Raw genomic sequence first — 17,715 nt, forward strand, 5'->3', positions numbered from 1 at the left:
ACCATGGCAATATAAATAAAATATAATACAAAATGTTCCTGTCATGAATTGAGCCATACATCGTTTTAGGAAGGTTCATGTACCCAGTAAACAAGGAACGTCCCTGGACGTTCAAAATAGGTCTAAAATTAGTCTGTCCGTCAAGGACATATTTTAAACGTCAATGGATGTCCAAAATCCATCTTAATAAATTAGTTAAGTGGTGACCAATCGATAACGTCAGTGGACGTCCAAAGCGCGTTTTATACAAGTAATTTATTTCGGGATCAATTAATAACGTCAATGGACGTCCAAAATACGTCTAATAGTCGTCTTTTCAATGTTTGTGTTTGGACGTCTTTTCAACTTTCATTTTCAACCTTAAGAGAACGTTAGTTAGACGGCAGTCATTACGTTATTTCAACGTTGAATCAACGGCTAAATGTTTACTGGGAATATTTTATCTTTCAAATCAGTCAACCACTGATCACCAGTATGAAAGGAGTCGGCTTATGTTCCTGGCACTAAAAGTTTGGACACTAGGTCTTAGACAAACTTAATTAATATACCACAAACCTCAGCAATCTCCGACCATTACCTAATTTCATATGAACTATGTCTTAGTCATAATATATGTATGTCCCCTCACTATTCTACAAAGCGTATAATAAAACCATCGACTGCTCTATGATTTATAGAAAACCTCCCAGAAATATCAACACCAGTTCCCACTCCATCAGACCCAATGGAGCTAGATGTACTAACTGACTACTTAGAAAATACCTGTCGAGCTACTTTAGAAAATGTAGCACCACTTAAAGGAAAAAGTATGACACAGAAAAAGCTCACCCCATGGTACAATGATAAAACCCATACTTTAAGACAAACATCACGGAAACTAGAGTGGAAATGTCGATCAACCAAGCTGTAGGTGTTCCACTCTGCCTGGAAGGACAGCCTTATAGAGTATAGAAATGCCCTCACAGAAGATCGCTCAGCATATCTGGCCTCGCTGATCTCCAATAATAAAAATAACCCTACAGCACTGTTTAGTGTGTTTTCACGAATTACAAAAAATCAAGCAGGTTCCGAACAACTAATTCCAGCAACTCTCACCAGTAAAGTTTTTATGGAGTTTTTTTAATAATAAAATTGAGAATATTAGACAACAAACTCAGCCCACAGTATTAAACCCTACCTGGCTGCCACCCGATGTAAATGATATAAAACATAACGTAATTGTTAAAGAAAGACCACCGCAAACTGTACAACTTACACACTTGATGCAATTCCCACAAAATTACTTGAAGAAGTACTGCCAGCTATTATCAATACTCTTTTAACTACAGTAAACTCATCCCTTAGCCTGGGCCATGTACCCAAAGCCTTTAAACTAGCAGTTATTAAACCTCTGATCAAGAAACCAAACCTTGATGCTAGTGTATTGTCTAATTACAGGCCTATTTCTAATCTGCCATTTATACCCAAGATATTAGAAAAAGCTGTGACCCAACAACTTAGTTCATATCTACATAAGAATCTTAGATGTGAAAAATTCTTATCTTCCAATTCCAGTTCCTTATCCCTGCAGGACGCAGAAAAACTTTGGTACATGCCTTTATTACTTCAAGAAAGTAACCAGCAGAAATTTCAGTAAACTTCAACTATTTCAAAGTGCTGCAGCCAGGGTCCTCACTAAAACTAGAAAACCTGAACATATCAGTCCAGTTCTATCATCACTTCATTGGCTGCCTCCACGATTACTCAGATCACAGATTACTGGATTTTTAGTAGTTCCCAGAATTCAGGAGGATTCAGCTGGGGGAAGAGCTTTTTCTTATAAAGCCCTCCAAATCTGGAATGATCTTCCAGAAAATGTTCAGGACTCCGACACAATCGCAATCTTCAAATCTAGGCTAAAAACTCATTAGTTTATTTTTTGGTAATTAATGCTCCCCAATAGATAAGGGTGGTAGATCCAGGGGCCCATAGACACAGGGAATTATAGTAAACTGAGACACTGGTGTCATCCTGATGCTTCATGCGATCACTCAGGTTGAAGGTGGAGCGGAGGGATGCCAGTGTTTCAGGAAGCTCCCGTGTCTGTGTGTCCTTCTGGTTCTCTCCTTTTAGCGAAAGCTGTCATAGTCAGATCTGCTGGAGTCATTAGCCACACTGTTAATGTTCACATTTTCTGCTTTACAAACACCAAACATTCATTCATTCATTCATTGTCTGTAACCCTTATCCAATTCAGGGTCGCGGTGGGTCCAGAGCCTACCTGGAATCATTGGGCGCAAGGCGGGAATACACCCTGGAGGGGGTGCCAGTCCTTCACAGGACAACACACACACTCATACATTCACACCTACGGAAACTTTTGAGTCGCCAATCCACCTACCAACGTGTGTTTTTGGACTGTGGGAGGAAACCCACACAGACACAGGGAGAACACACCGCACTTCTCACAGACAGTCACCCGGAAGAAACCCACACAGACACGGGGAGAATACACCACACTCCTCACAGACAGTCACCCGGAGCGGAAATCGAACCCACAACCTCCAGGTCCCTGGAGCTGTGTGACTGCAACACTACCTGCTGCGCCACCGTGCCGCCCTCAAACACTTAACAGATTAAAACTAATTCCATCCCTTTACCTTTTTACAAGTAAACGACCGCCCACCTGTCCGGCTGGATACTGATGGATGACTGTCGAGCTCCTGCTCCACGCTTCAGACCAGCTGCCCACACTCCACCACCAAGTGCCTTGAAGCTGCCCCTACACTGAAGTTCTCACGGACTACTAACTATTATCACCAGTAGATTGACCAAAGGAGGATAGGTCACCCCTTGTGAGCTTTGATTCCTCCCAAGGTTTCTTCCTCAGCTGAGGGAATTTTTCCTTGCTACCGTCGCCCTTTGCTTGCTTTCCTGGGGATTTTTACATTTTTTACATTGTTAGATTTCATGTCAAAACTTACCAGAATTCTGAAGCTGCTTTGTGACAACATCAGTCTTATAAAGCGCTATAGAAATAAATTTGATTTGATTCCCTCTGCCTCTGACAGTGAGGCAGTGAGTAGTTTTGTAATTCATGTAATTCAATTTTGGATAAAGCACATTACCTTCAGGATGGTTGGATCATTCTAAGTGGCTTCTCTAATGCACACCAGTTTTGATTCTGACACTGGCCTTGAACTTACCACTGCTTCCACATAGGCTTTTACATCTTCCTTTGTGTCTGAGTCAGTAATGCTGTCAATTGGATTGCAAGACAGCGTTTCAGCCACCACTAAAAACTTCCCTGGAACATGTACAGCCCTGACATTGTAACGCATCAGGCGCATGAGCAGCCACCGACAGCGCAGATTTGCCTTATCGAGTTTGCATGTTTTTATGAGGGGAATCAGAGGTTTGTGGTCAGTCTGCAAGGTAAATTCACTCAAGTCTTGGAGATAATAGCCAAGGCGCTCACAAACCCACACTACTGCCAAACATTCCTTTTAAATTTGTGAATACTGCTCAGCCTGTGCGATTGTTCTAGAGCAAAAAGCTACTGGAAAGATCCTGTCTCCATGTATCTGCAACAAAGTGGCTCCTAGCCCATAACTGATACAACAGCTGATACAGTTGTGCAGGTGCCTCTGTCAAATGCCTTCTGCTGCAAGGAGTCCCACACCCATGCAGTCTTCCTTTTGGCAGATCCGTCAGTGGGTGGAGCTCAGTGGAGAGGTTTGGTACAAATCTACCCAAGTAATTTACCATGCCAAGTGCGAGGTCAGGTTTCACATCCTCTTTGCTGATAATGTGTCCAAAAAATCTGAGCTCAATTTTGCTGAAGTGACACTTATCTCTATTGACTCTTGAATTGTCTGCAAGACCACTTCCCGGTTGTAATCATGTTCAGCTTGGTCTTCCCCATAAACTATAACATCATCCATCACTACCACAGTGCCCTCATGGTTCTTTTGTAGGTTGGTCATTACTCTTTGGAAAATTTCAGGTGCAAAGGTAATTCCAAACTGCAGCCTCTGAAAACAGAATCTACAGAATCAAGGCTGCACTTTTACATTTACATTTACATTTACATTTATGCATTTGGCAGACGCTTTTATCCAAAGCGACTTACAAAAGAGGAGCTAACATTCGAACTACAGCACAAATTATACAAAATACCTTACATTAAGTGCAATATGCCAGGAAGTAATAAGTGCATTAAAGAAAGACATTCAGTGCAAAAGATACTCTCGGAAGAGCTGGGTTTTCAATGATTTCTTGAATGCAGAGAGGGTTTCTGTTGCTCTGATAGTGCTTGGAAGCTCGTTCCACCAGCGTGGTACCAGAGATGAGAATAGCCTCAACTGACCTGTACGGAGGGTTGGTTGTGTTAGTAGGCGCTCCTTTGAGGAACGGAGAGGGCGGGCGCTAACGTATGGTTTTAAGAGTCTATTGAGGTAGATGGGAGCAGAACCAGTGAATACTCTGAAGGCCATCATTAGTGATTTGAATTTGATGCGAGCAGCTAAGGGTAGCCAATGCAGCTCAACTAATAGGGGCGTGACATGTGCTCTTTTTGGTTGGTTGAAGACCAGGCGTGCTGCCGCATTCTGGATCATCTGTAGCGGTCTCACAGCACAGGTCGGAAGACCTGTCAGGAGGGCGTTGCAATAGTCTAGACGGGAGATTACTAACGTCTGAACGAGGAGCTGTGTTGTATGTTTTTGGGGTCCAAAGTGATTTGCCAGAATCCAGAAGAAGCATTAAGATTGGAAAACACACCTGCCCCAGTCAGCTTTTGGGCTATATCCTCCAGTGTTTGTAACATGAACATTTCCCTCTTAACAGCCTTATTAAGGTGCTATAGGTCCACACAAATTCTTATTTTTCTATTTTTCTTTACTACCATGGGAGCACACCATTCTGTGGGCTCTGTAACCTCACGTATAATTTTCATGGACTGCATCTTTAGCAACTCCTCATCTACCTTTTTTATAAGTGGAAATTACACCCTGCATGGTGTGGTTAGACTGTACAACTCTACCTTAGGCTTTAATTCAGGAGACCTATCTCCCTAAACACTTGGCCAATGATTTGGTCAGCTCTACTACTAAGCCCATGTTACATGCGGCATTTCTGCTCAGAAGGTTGTGTAGGAATACACACACTCACACGGTCACTTTTGAGTCGCCAATCCACCTACCAACGTGTGTTTTTGGACTGTGGGAGGAAATCGGAGCACCCGGAGGAAACGCATACAGACACAGGGAGAACACACCACACTCCTCACAGACAGTCACCCGGAGGAAACCCACACAGACACAGGGAAAACACACCACACTCCTCATAGACAGTTACCCGGAGGAAACCCACGCAGACACAGAGAGAACACACCACACTCCTCACAGACAGTCACCCGGAGGAAACCCACACAGACACAGGGAGATCACACCACACTCCTCACAGACAGTCACATGGAGGAAACCCACACAGACACAGAGAGAACACACCACACTCCTCACAGACAGTCACCCGGAGTGGGAATCAAACCCACAACCTCCAGGTCCCTGGAGCTGTGTGACTGCGACACTACCTTTCTGCATCAGCCAGGAATTTCCCCATTAGTTTCACAGACCCAACTGTAGTTTTGAGGACTATGTCAGTTTTTGTCAGTAGGGGGTGCTGGGGGAGAGCCAGGTATGTGCAGTGAGACATTATGGTGATATCAGCCCTGTGTCAATTTTAAAGGCTACCGATTTACCACATACAGGAAGAATCACTTGCCAATTATCTTCTCAATGAAATCCCTCCACGCTGCCAAGAAAATGTGTCTCATCATTATCAAGATTGTCTTCCACCGACTCTACTGGCCTGTTTCCACACTGGTGGAAACAGGCTTGCTCATGTATTACGTTTCTATGAGGAATTAAGTGCTCATTTAATTTCCCTACAACCACATCGTAGTCATTAGTATCATCAGGGGATGCAAATGTGAACACATTGAATAGAGCCTCTTCTTTCCCCAGGGCGTAAAGCAAGGAATTAACTTGAATCTTACTCTCCTTCTCTCTAGAAGCACTGGATCCACAGCGGCCATTGAGGAGGCTGGCTAAAATCAAAGGGCTCAGGGGTATGAAACATCAACATGAACTCTCTAACTCACTGCACGCAATTCGTTAGTGGGTATACTAGACTTCTGACACCATGTCATGAGTTTTAGGGAGGGTTAACTCCTAAAGGGTATTTTTTTTTCAAACCAGATCCCACGTACACAGTTCTAGTTATTTACTCCTCACTGCACACTGCTCTTCACATTTTCCTCTTGCCACCTCCATAATCACCGTTCCTATAGGTTGCTGGGAATTGTAGTAGGAATACTTATAACATACACATATCACCAGTTTCCTTAGTTGTACTGGTATAATGTAGTGGTATATTTTTTAAAATATTATTTAGTTTTACCTGGCCTTTAGATGAAACAGAAAAAAACAGTATATATATATATATATATATATATATATATATATATATATATATATATATATAAGGCCATCTGGAAAATACAAATATTAAATCAAATACCTGGTGGTTAGGGAACTGGGCTTGTACCTGGAAGTTTGCCATTACAAGTATGTTCGATTCCCAAAGACGGCAGGTCATGACAAAAGGGCCCTTGAGCAAGGCACCTAACCCCCAGCTGCTCCCCGGGTGATGTAGTGTGCACCCTAGTGTTCAATAGTGTGTATGTGTGTGTAAATGTGTGTTTCACTGCACGGATTGGGTTAAATGTCGAGAGCAAATTCTTCTGTGTGGAAGCACAGTGGCTAATAAAGTGATTCTAATTTTAATATAAAACACACACACACACACACATACCAACAAGGTTGTTGCCCAGCAGGCTCTGTTCTTTCTCAATTCCACTATACACCATAACGTGTATAGACACAAAATGAGTGAATTCAGCTTAACAGATTAATTTTGTGGAAACTGGAGTGATGTACTGTAGCTCCATCCAATACTTTTGGGATGAATCGGAGTAGTGTTTGTGATCCAGAACTAATTATTCATTCACTAACTGTCTGTAACCGCTTATTCAGTTAAGGGTTGGGTCGCCTGGAGCCTACCCAGAGTCAGGAGCAATAGCATGAAGTCATGTAAGCTGAGGGCTTCCCAAATTATTGTTTTCTGATCCATGTCATAGCATCTTCAAATACTTGGAGGTTATTAGCTGTAGCTATTCTATGAGTAATAGTAACAAATAATCAATTTCATGAATATTATTTGCTACTTTTTGGTGGTAGCAATAACTGACAGATCCTTTGCACAATCCAAAGCCCAAAATCAAACTTCTGATTATCCAGCTCCAAATCCTAGATGCTTATTTAGAAACTTCTGTACCTGTTTCAAAATAAGAAATAAATTATATTTTATTCTATGAAACTTGCCATAATAAAACATTCACGTCAGGTTAAAAACTTGCTCAGTGCCAATGATGGGCTTGTTTGTGTTTCATAGGAATAAAGGAGACCCTTCACAGTCATGAAGATGTATTCAGAACCTTTGAGAAGTTCAAAGGTAAGCTTTTGACACTCTGGAAGATGTGTTTGTTTTTCTCCATGTCGGGAACTATAAATCATTTAAAAAAAACTTTATATTTGTATAAAAGATTAAATTAATCATAATGGATTTTGACTGTTTTACTCACACTGAGATCAGAGGTGTACATCAGTGTATTGTGCTTCACAATTATTGTATGTGTATAATTATGAACGAGCATAATTTGTTTAATATTTGAAGGTGATATCATGATAAATAACCATGTTGAACTCTTTCTAGCCACGTCTGTTTGTTTATTAGAGATGGTGCTGATCTGATACTAAGGTTGGTATCAAATCCTGTAACAAACCTTTTAACACAATGTTAGCTGTATATTCCATACTGCAGATGATTGTGTTGGAGCATCATAGCTTACTTTAGAGGCTTCAATTGTAAACTGCACATTTTAAAGCTCAGTCATTTATACAGTAATGCATGGATCTGTATCGGCAATTGCTCAAGGTTTGGTATCAGTATTGATATCAGAAAAAATTAAAGTGATACTATATACCATGTATAGCTTTCTATAACTCTACTAAATTATCAACATATTCATATTCACTGAAGCATGAGACGTCAGCAGAGAGTCTCCTTCCAACGCTGATATCTGTCCTTCATTGTAACCGATTTCAAATGGTGCTAGAAACCCCAAAAGACTCTGAACACCAAAAGAAATCGGTCAGCCTTGTGACAGGACACTGTCTCGTAGTTTACGATTTAGGCAGGTTTTAAGGCAGGGCACTTCTCAAATACATACAGCAGAAATGTTGTGGCCACAAGTAAAAAAAGCTGTTTCTCCCACCCCTAGAACACTGATTTCAAATGGTGCTAGATTCTTTACAGAAACACTCTAAGCCACCATCTGAAGCCAGCTTCCAAGAGGAGTCATTATCATCCTCTCTCTCTGTGTGGCTTCACTCATCAGTTTGCTGAAACATAATATTACATAAGGATTAGTATACAGGACACAGAAACAATGGAACAAACTGTGGATGCACCAAGTCAACATTTTACATTCCGATACAGATATATAAACTTTGCGCATAGGAAGATACCCGATACCATTAGCATACCATTGTTGAATTAATAAACCTCACCATGTGAGAGATAATTAGGACATGAGGAATGACTTACAAACTTTGTAAAACAAAATATAACGACTAAACATTCATTCTGAAATGTATTGCATGTTTGTACATTTTGTCATGTAGCTCAGTGGGCCACCATGGATATGCGTTGTCACATCTCCACTTCCTTTATTCATTATTTCAAATTAAAGCCCTCTGCAGAGTTTTGTACACATATTCTTCCCATGGATTGGCCTATTTATCCAATACCCAATCCAGCTAATTTTGTTAACATTGGGCCGTTCCGACCCTTATATCAACTTTCTACATTATGTTACATAACATCACATCGCTGAAGTTTCACCTTCATAGCCACAGACTTGAGCCTTTGGTTTCTGGAGCTGTTTTAATAAACATAGTTTTACTCAGGTTTATTTTTCTTTAAATTTAGTTTTGTCCAGTTACACACACCAGCTCAATTACTTACACGAGTATCTCCCATCTCACACCGCTTACAAGCTAATTTAATATCACTGGACTGCTCAGCATGCTTGGAGGTAAATGCCTATTAGTGAAGTTATGATACACTCTACCCACAATTGGGTTCAATTAACAATGTGATATTCTTATAATATTTAGAACATTCATGCATTCATTCATTCAACTTCTGTATTCTTTTTTTACCCAAATAAGGGTTTTGGTGGGTCTGGAACTTACCAGAATCACTGGTCCAAGAGCACACTCTGGATGGGGTGCTAGTCCATCACAGGGCATCAAACACTCAGTCACACACACCTGTGGACAGATTTGCATAGTTAATCCACCAATTAATGTGTGTTTTTGGACAGTGGGACGATACCCACACAGACACTAGGAGAACACACAAATCCTCACAGGCAGTGACCTAAGAGCGGACTGAACTTACAACCCCAAAATCCTGGAGCTGTGTGGCAGCAACACTACCTGCAATGCCACCATGCTGCCCATATTTATAACATCTGAATGAATAAACATTGTAGTAATAAGAGTCAGTAATAATTTTCATGAGAATATACTTATAGCACTGGAGCTAGGAAGCTGGACAAAAGTAAAATGGTCTTACAACATCACAAAAATATCAGTGCATTGTACTAACATCCAACACTGTTACATAGTAAATGTCCACATCAGCTAGTACTGCAGTGAGGGAGGAGGAAAAATCTTTAAAAGTTAACAAAATTTCAAAGAAGAACGAGGCATGCTGCCATGGCCTTTTGAAGAATTACAAACATTCCTTGGACTTGTGGCTGACAAAAAACTTCAGCAAGAGCTGGATGGTGCAACAAGGAATGGCAAAACAATAATGATCTGTACAAACAAGGTACCAGGCTCCAAACAGCAAGTAGAGTCGAGTACTGTAGGTTTTCAAAATGATGTTAAAGCTGAACTTGTTTAAAGGTCTGTTTGATTTTTGATATTAATTTTACTGGAACAAAGGACTGGCGCCCCCTCCAGGGTGTGTTCCCGCCTTGCGTCCAGTGATTCCAGGGCAACCCTGCTTATATCAGGGGTCTCCTTCAAGGGTAAATAATTGTCCTTAAGCTACATGGTGTACATGCAGCTACATCTTATTATTATGTAATATAACTATTATGAAATGGCTTCAAATATTAAAGCTAACAAAAAAACTAATTCTACTTTCACTATACTTTCTATTTTCTACTACGTCCTCTCGGTAAAACAGCACAGTTAATTATATTTTATTTTAATTTCCTTAAATGTTAATGTGTGTTATCTTATTAAAAACGGTTAAATATCAACATTTATGCCTTTTATGACATGCAACTACTAAGCCTACTAATGCCTGTTGACTAACTGTACTTTGGCACAGTTCATTTTAGGCCTGTTCAGATTCCCCCTGCTCTGAAGTGATCTGCATCCATTCCACTTTGTGCATTGTCCTGGGTTGTTTTCCTTTTAAGCTGAAGCTGCAATCCAAAACCCAAGTCCCGACTGAGCAGGCTTCACAGAGAAAATCACACACCACCCATTTAGCATGGAAACTCAAACCCTCCAGTCCTCTTTCTCTGCTGATTATCAGGATTATCTGTCAAACAGCTCTAGAGGATCTACAATAGATACTCAGCAAGAGCAGAGACGGTGCACTTTAATCTTGGTTATCTTCCCTCCCTCATGCTCTGACAATGGTCTCCCGTAAGAGCTGAGGGGCACACTTTAAAAGCTAATTGAATAAAGGAAAATGCTTAGAATTTTCCTTCATTACTTAAATTATGAAAAAAAAAATTGGGGGGAGTTTCTTCTACACAAGAAACTACTAAAAGCATCCTAAATTAATGAGCATCTTTAATTAATGATCATCCTTAATTAAAACATTAAAAACTGTAAAATTAAGCAAATGTAAAGATTTTTTTGTGGCGCAGCAGGTAGTGTCGCAGTCACACAGCTCCAGGGGCCTGGAGGTTGTGGGTTCGATTCCCGCTCCGGGTGACTGTCTGTGAGGAGTTGGTGTGTTCTCCCCGTGTCCGCGTGGGTTTCCTCCGGGTGCTCCGGTTTCCTCCCACAGTCCAAAAACACACGTTGCAGGTGGATTCGTGACTCGAAAGTGTTTGAGGTGTGAGTGAATGTGTGTGTGTCTGTGTTGCCCTGTGAAGGACTGGCGTCCCCCCCGATGATTCCAGGTAGGCTCTGGACCCCCCGCGACCCTAAATTGGATAAGCGGTTACAGATAATGGATGGATGGATGGATGGATGGATGGATGGAAAGATTTTTTTGCCAGATTCTTCTTCAATATTCCACTTTAAATGATGCAAAATTTACATTAATGTTTCTAATCTAAACCATTATTTTCGGCCTTAATTGGGCTTACAAGTTTAAATTTTCATTTGAATTTTACGTTCCACTGTAAATAGTGGATTTCATAAGAGTGTGGTTGCAATGTTAACTCTACATTAAAATTGTTTGGTACATTTTTACACTGCAGAGAAAAAAAAAATCTTTGAGGCCAAATGTTTAACTGCAATTTTGGGGCCACCTTTACATGGGGACTTTTTAGGCTTTTGGCATTTGGCTCAAAGGTCAGTTCATATAAACAATGTGATCCATCCAAGTAAAGTTAACCATTTAAAACACATATTTTTGAGTGTAGTGTATGGAGAGAGATTAGTCTCAAAATACTTTACAAATGCATAAATGTTAATCCACAGATTAAACACAAATCACAAATATGTTTCACTGTTCACAAATGAACACATCCCAATCTGTGTCTCACAGTCTGCAATTTGTAAATATACAGTTACATTCATAAACACGTGTTTGGTTTTCATAGATATATCACCATTTTATCCAAAGGGCCTGCCTTGGACCCACCTTGGACCCACCTTGGACCCACTGCGACCCTGAACTGGATATGCGGTTATAGACCATGAATGAATAAAATAAACAAGAAATAATAACAATAAAACATTTCAGTAACACCACAACTTGTTTCTAGATTCACAAAGATTTACAAAGGCTACTGACCTCCAGTGAGGTATATGATATGTCACGTTTGGGAATAGCCTAATTCTAGACCAACACCTCTAACCCTGGATTGATCTGTTGCACAATGCCTCCTGGTTCTAACAAGCTCTGGAGTTTTTAGATTGTCAGTAATTTTCTGAGTAAAGCCCATCAACCAAAAATAGTCAGCCCTTGACAACTTTATCTTATAGAGAGAGATTAAAGATATAACATAGAATAGAATATATAAAATGTAGTATAATAAAATGTAACATAGACGAAAGTTGTATACACTTTCATACCAAATATGGAGGCTACTACTGTGCAAAAAAAAAAAAAAAAGGTTCACACCTCTGACGTATGTAATACTTTAGTTCGTAATTTGCCACAGGTTCCAAAGATTGATCTGATTTATGCCACTTCCAGCACCTCAGTTCCTGAGAAAACCCACAAAAAACTGCTTTACCAAGGGATTAGATGGAATATTCCCCCACATGCCAATTTGTATGAGATTACAATGACCTAGGGTTATTTTAACTGTTTGTTTAACAGTAGGTAAAAAGCTGAGAAATGGGAGCACACACACCAGCAAAATCACTGAAAGGGTCTATTTGGACAGGACCAAAACCACAGAGATACTCCAGTAAAAATTACATTCACGCATATCCACAGGTAAAACTAATTCCATCTGAAAGGGCTTTGATATGACCGCTTGGTTCCATGTAGACTATTATCTGTATCCTAAAACAACTGTCCAAATCACTGAATAAGTCTTACACCGAACGTCCTGAAAGACTTGAAATACTTAAACATATTTTATAGGCAGTATATTCATATTTACTATGAACTATCCAGCAACTTATTAGTCACATTCACAGAAATCATGCCATAACCAATCACTGGTATCACTGTGGAAGCAAAGTGAGAGAGACAGAGATGGGAAGCATTGTGAGGAGGTCAGAAAAGCTGAGCTAGAGAAACACCACTGGGTCCTTGGCAACTGGGAAGTCTTAAAGTGAGAGTGAGCAGGTTCTAGCATGCAACATGTCAAACGTAAAGCATCCTGTTTATCACACCTCCTGACACTTTCTATATCACATAACACAAGGAGAGAGAAGAAGAGAAAACAAAGTAAAGAAATCCAAAGTCGAGCCCTTGCTCCAAAATTTATTTTCATCTCACCTGAGTAGCCTCAGTGCACCAGGCAAGGCTTCGTTTGTGACCATTAAACGTTTCAACAAGTTTTAGTGTTGCCTCGTCAACTGCATTCACTCTAAAATGGAGTAAACTAGGGAAGTAGAGGGGAATTCTGGAAGAGAAGGCTCCTGACGCCAGCAACGCTGCAAAGGGTGTGGTGACAGGTACTGCCCAGCGCACTGACACACTGCCAAAATGATTTAGCCGAGGGATTTAAAGTGCCAAATGGCGTGGTTCTGTGTCTGTGCCCATGGAGCCAAGCCCTTTGGCAGGTAAACAGACCCCTAGCTTCACCACACCCTGGGATTTCAAATGTTTTGATCTCCTCCTCACACTTTCTTCTGTTTTCTTAGATCAGTGCCCACTCTGGAACACCCACTGTACTACAAATGAATAAGAAAGAGGTAGAGGCAAGGGATACAGTCGCCAAAAATATTTCCCTCACTTCTTCAAGTTGTCCAAAGAAAACAGTGCATGTTTGCTTTGAGTGCTACAATAAAAGGAGGCACAGAGCCACGAGGAGACTGTAACTCTTATCTGTCTGAGGGGACAATGTTCGTGGGAGTTTCCCCACTCTCCTCGACACAGGAGAGGAGCTTGGTGACAGTTGCTATTTGGAGGTATCTGGTTGCTTCTGGAGGCTTGCCCCACTCCCCCCCCCTTAGTTTCTCACTCCTGGGTTGTTTGTTGTGTCCCAGCCCTCTGCGCATTGTGTAATGTTTATAGAAGATTTAAAGGGACAGTGTTGTTTTTGAGAAACTAAACACAAAAGAAGCCAGGATGCAGATAGCAGCTTATTAAAAAGAAGCTCATAGGAACTTAAATAAACAGTAGTTATGAGATAACATCTATTACTTCAAATTACTGTAAACTGATGGTCCTTAGCAGACAAACCTCAGAATCAAGAAACCAACTAGTGCTGGCATATGGGGGGCTTGTGTAATTTATGAAACTCATTTGTCAATTGGTTAACAGCATCCTGAACTCAGACGTCCGTAAGCTATACACACTGATGGCTGAACAAAAGTCCTCAAAAAGGAGTGAGCTCGCAAGATGAATGGCGACCGCAAAGCAACTGCAGGGAAATATTAAGGACAAACTCCTGGGGAAACCATTTTTGTTGTAATATTTCTGACTGATATTATAGTTTCAGCACCACTGTTTTCTATAAATCAAGCTCCAGACTTCCGTATTCTATGCTCCAAATTTTAAAATAATGTGCTAATGCCTAGCAGGAGCTCTGCATTCTGAGTTTAAGACAACAAACTCTGCATTGCAATCCTTTTAAGTGGCAAACTGAACTTTGACAAATCCGAAATTTGATAAACAAGCCCTACCCAAAGCCAGCAGTTCCTATCTGCATCAGAGCTCAAAGCTCTGGGACAACTGCCCACAGGTTAACGCACTCCTGTGGCTAGCCTTGTCTATAAAGAACGACCCCCTGTCTGAAGCAGGCAATCTGACTGCACCATAGACCCCTTCTGGTGCCACAGTGCCACCGTGCTGTGTGCCAGTATTCCGGGCTGTGGCGTCTACTGCAGCAGCAACAGCTGCACTGCAGGACCCTGGAATCCATGCAGGTTCTTGGCCACACACACACACGCACACACACACACTTAGATGCTGGACTGCTTGTGATGCCACAGGTTCCTGATGGAAAAATCTTACCCTTGTGGTACCTAATCCAACTCAAAGTGCTGGGCTGCAGTCAGGGTTGCTGTGGATGTGATTTCGAAACAAGCCCAGAAGGATAAATTACTAAAAGGACTGCATCAGTGGGAAGCACCTAGAAAGTGTAAAGAATATCTGAGGCAGAGGTTTGTAGCGATGAGGAGAGTCTTTTTTGCTTACCCTTAAAAGATCTGGTGGGCAGGAATTTATGATTACAAAACGTCGAAAAAAACATGAACTGTACTGAACTATAACATACTCAATCCTAAGAACTGGTGGCGTACAGGTGCGAGCCCCAGTTCTAACGCAGTCGATCTAAACAGGAAACACAGTGGTCAGCCAGCAGAGGAAGAGGGGAGCTGATAAACACCAGAGCAACAGGCACAGATCAACTGCGTCACAGTGCTTTCTCTCTGTCTCTCTTTTTTTCCTTGCTTGTTCTCAGACCCACAGTCGGGTGACAGGCATGAAAACAAACAGCAGTGTGATAATACAAGAATCTCGTATGCGACATATTACAACCTTCAAAAACATTTAACCTCCTCATTATAACTATATCATTCCATGTTTGATCTTAATGTATATCTTAACTAACAAGGAACATGAGAAACTATTGTGAATGTCACTGAATCTAAATGTTATTCCTTAAACAGAACCTTAAATTGAAAAGACAAGTATTAAAAAGAATTAATTCAGCCCAAAACTCTTCCGTACATGCAATCTTACATCAAACAGGGCCTACAAATGATACCATTACATCCCGTCCAATCATAATCACCCCTTCACCTGTTTGTTCAGTCTCATCCAATGGTGTTCAGGCTGAGAAAGCAGCTGCAGGGTTTGCTGCAACCCCATTAGAGAAACATTTATCATTTGAATTAACCCCGTCAACATTTCACTGCCATAGAACAACCTCATGTTTGTTATTAATGCACCGCTAAAACAACAAGGAATATTAGAAACTACACTGTGAATGTCATCTCATCTAAATGTGATTCCTTAAACCAAACCATAAAAAATGTAAAAATGCACAAAGGTTTACACTCCAATAAACCAAATTAATTCAGTCCCAAACCATTCTGTACACGCCATCTAACATCACACAGGGCCTATAGCCAATAACATTACCTCCTGTCCAATCACAGCCACCCCTTCACCTGTTTGTTCAGTCTAATCCAATGGCGTTTGAGCTGCGAAAGCAGCTGGATGGTTTGCCGCAACCCTATTGGAGGTCAGCTCTGCCACTCTGCTGCATGATGCGGCTGCTTTAGGAAGTCTAGCGCATGTGAACTGGATGCCAGCCAGTGCAGAGTCACCAAGAGAGCAAGGTAAACAAATTCTCTCTCTCTATTCCTCTCTCTCTTCCTGATGCCCTGCCATGACATTTAGATGCTTTGCAACATAGCCACCTCTTCTGAAGGAATTCCTGCATTTCAGAAGAGAGAGAAACAGAGAGAGAGAGAGAGAGAGAGAGAGAGAGAGATAAATACAGAATACAGAAAGCGAGAGAATGACACAGTGAAATACAGCTGCACACTTGAGTGAGTGCAGCAGATATGACTGCGTCACAATCCTCTGCTTCCAGTAGCTATGCAGGAACGGAACACTGTTGAGGGAAGGGAAAGTGCTAGGTTCTGAGGGACACTCAAGCCTAAGAAGCCCTCCATCCGCCTCTGATGAAACTGCCCCAATTACCAGCCTGTTGTGCTCTCCTCCCTACCAAGAGGTTACAAATTTCACCCTTACACCCTTTGTAAACAAGCAGGCTGAAGGCACCCCACCTCTACCTGCGGCTTACACACTTTCCAGCCCATCACAATACAACACAAGGGAATGGAAGACTGATAATCAAATGCTCAGTGAAAGATATTGGCAATACAGCCTGGACGTCTGTGTTCTGGCTGAGGTCGGCAAGGCCGAACTTGGAGGTGGGTGCTTTACCCTCGGCAAACTGGAGAAAACTCTCAAACATTTACAATCACAGGGATGTAAAGTGAGTTAGCCTGTAGTTCACTTTTAGTACGATCACGTATTTCAATTCTACACTACTATAACAGACTTACACACACACACACACACACATACATTTGCGTATATCTCCCTGAATGGAGCACATCCATCCATCACCTCTGTCCTTGAATTCAGGAACCTTCCAGAAGAAGAGGCTTTAACCCTTCGCCCGACACCCACCCGCTCGCCTGCTCCGGCAGCATCACACGCCCAGGCTCGGACATCATCTGTCTCTCTCTCTCTCTTACACACTTATACACACACACACACACACACACACACATACACATACACATACACAAACACACGCCCATCTTCGGACTACGAGGAAGTATGTCACATCCTCAGCATCCATGTTGGAACTCAGAGCTGCAATTCCGAAGTAGAAAATAGACAGGGATAGAAAGAGAATGAGTGGGAGAGAGCATGAGGTTGAAGAGAGGGAGAAAAGAGGAGGATGAGAGGCAGACGAGTCGACGGAGGGCTAAGGCTCACTCACGGCCGCTCACTCTCAGGCAGGAGAGGGGAAATAAAAAGCACACAGACTCGGACTCCTGTCGTCCTAGATGCTGTTTTCCTCTCGACGTGAAAAAGTGACGTAGTAACTAATCCAAAATCTCTCCCTCCCTCCCTCTCTCTCTCTCTCTCTCTCTCTCTCTCCCCCTCCCTCCCTCTCTCCTTCCACCATCACTCCTG

Source organism: Hoplias malabaricus, chromosome 5 (assembly GCF_029633855.1).
Source record: "Hoplias malabaricus isolate fHopMal1 chromosome 5, fHopMal1.hap1, whole genome shotgun sequence".
In the NCBI taxonomy this organism is placed as follows: domain Eukaryota; kingdom Metazoa; phylum Chordata; class Actinopteri; order Characiformes; family Erythrinidae; genus Hoplias; species Hoplias malabaricus.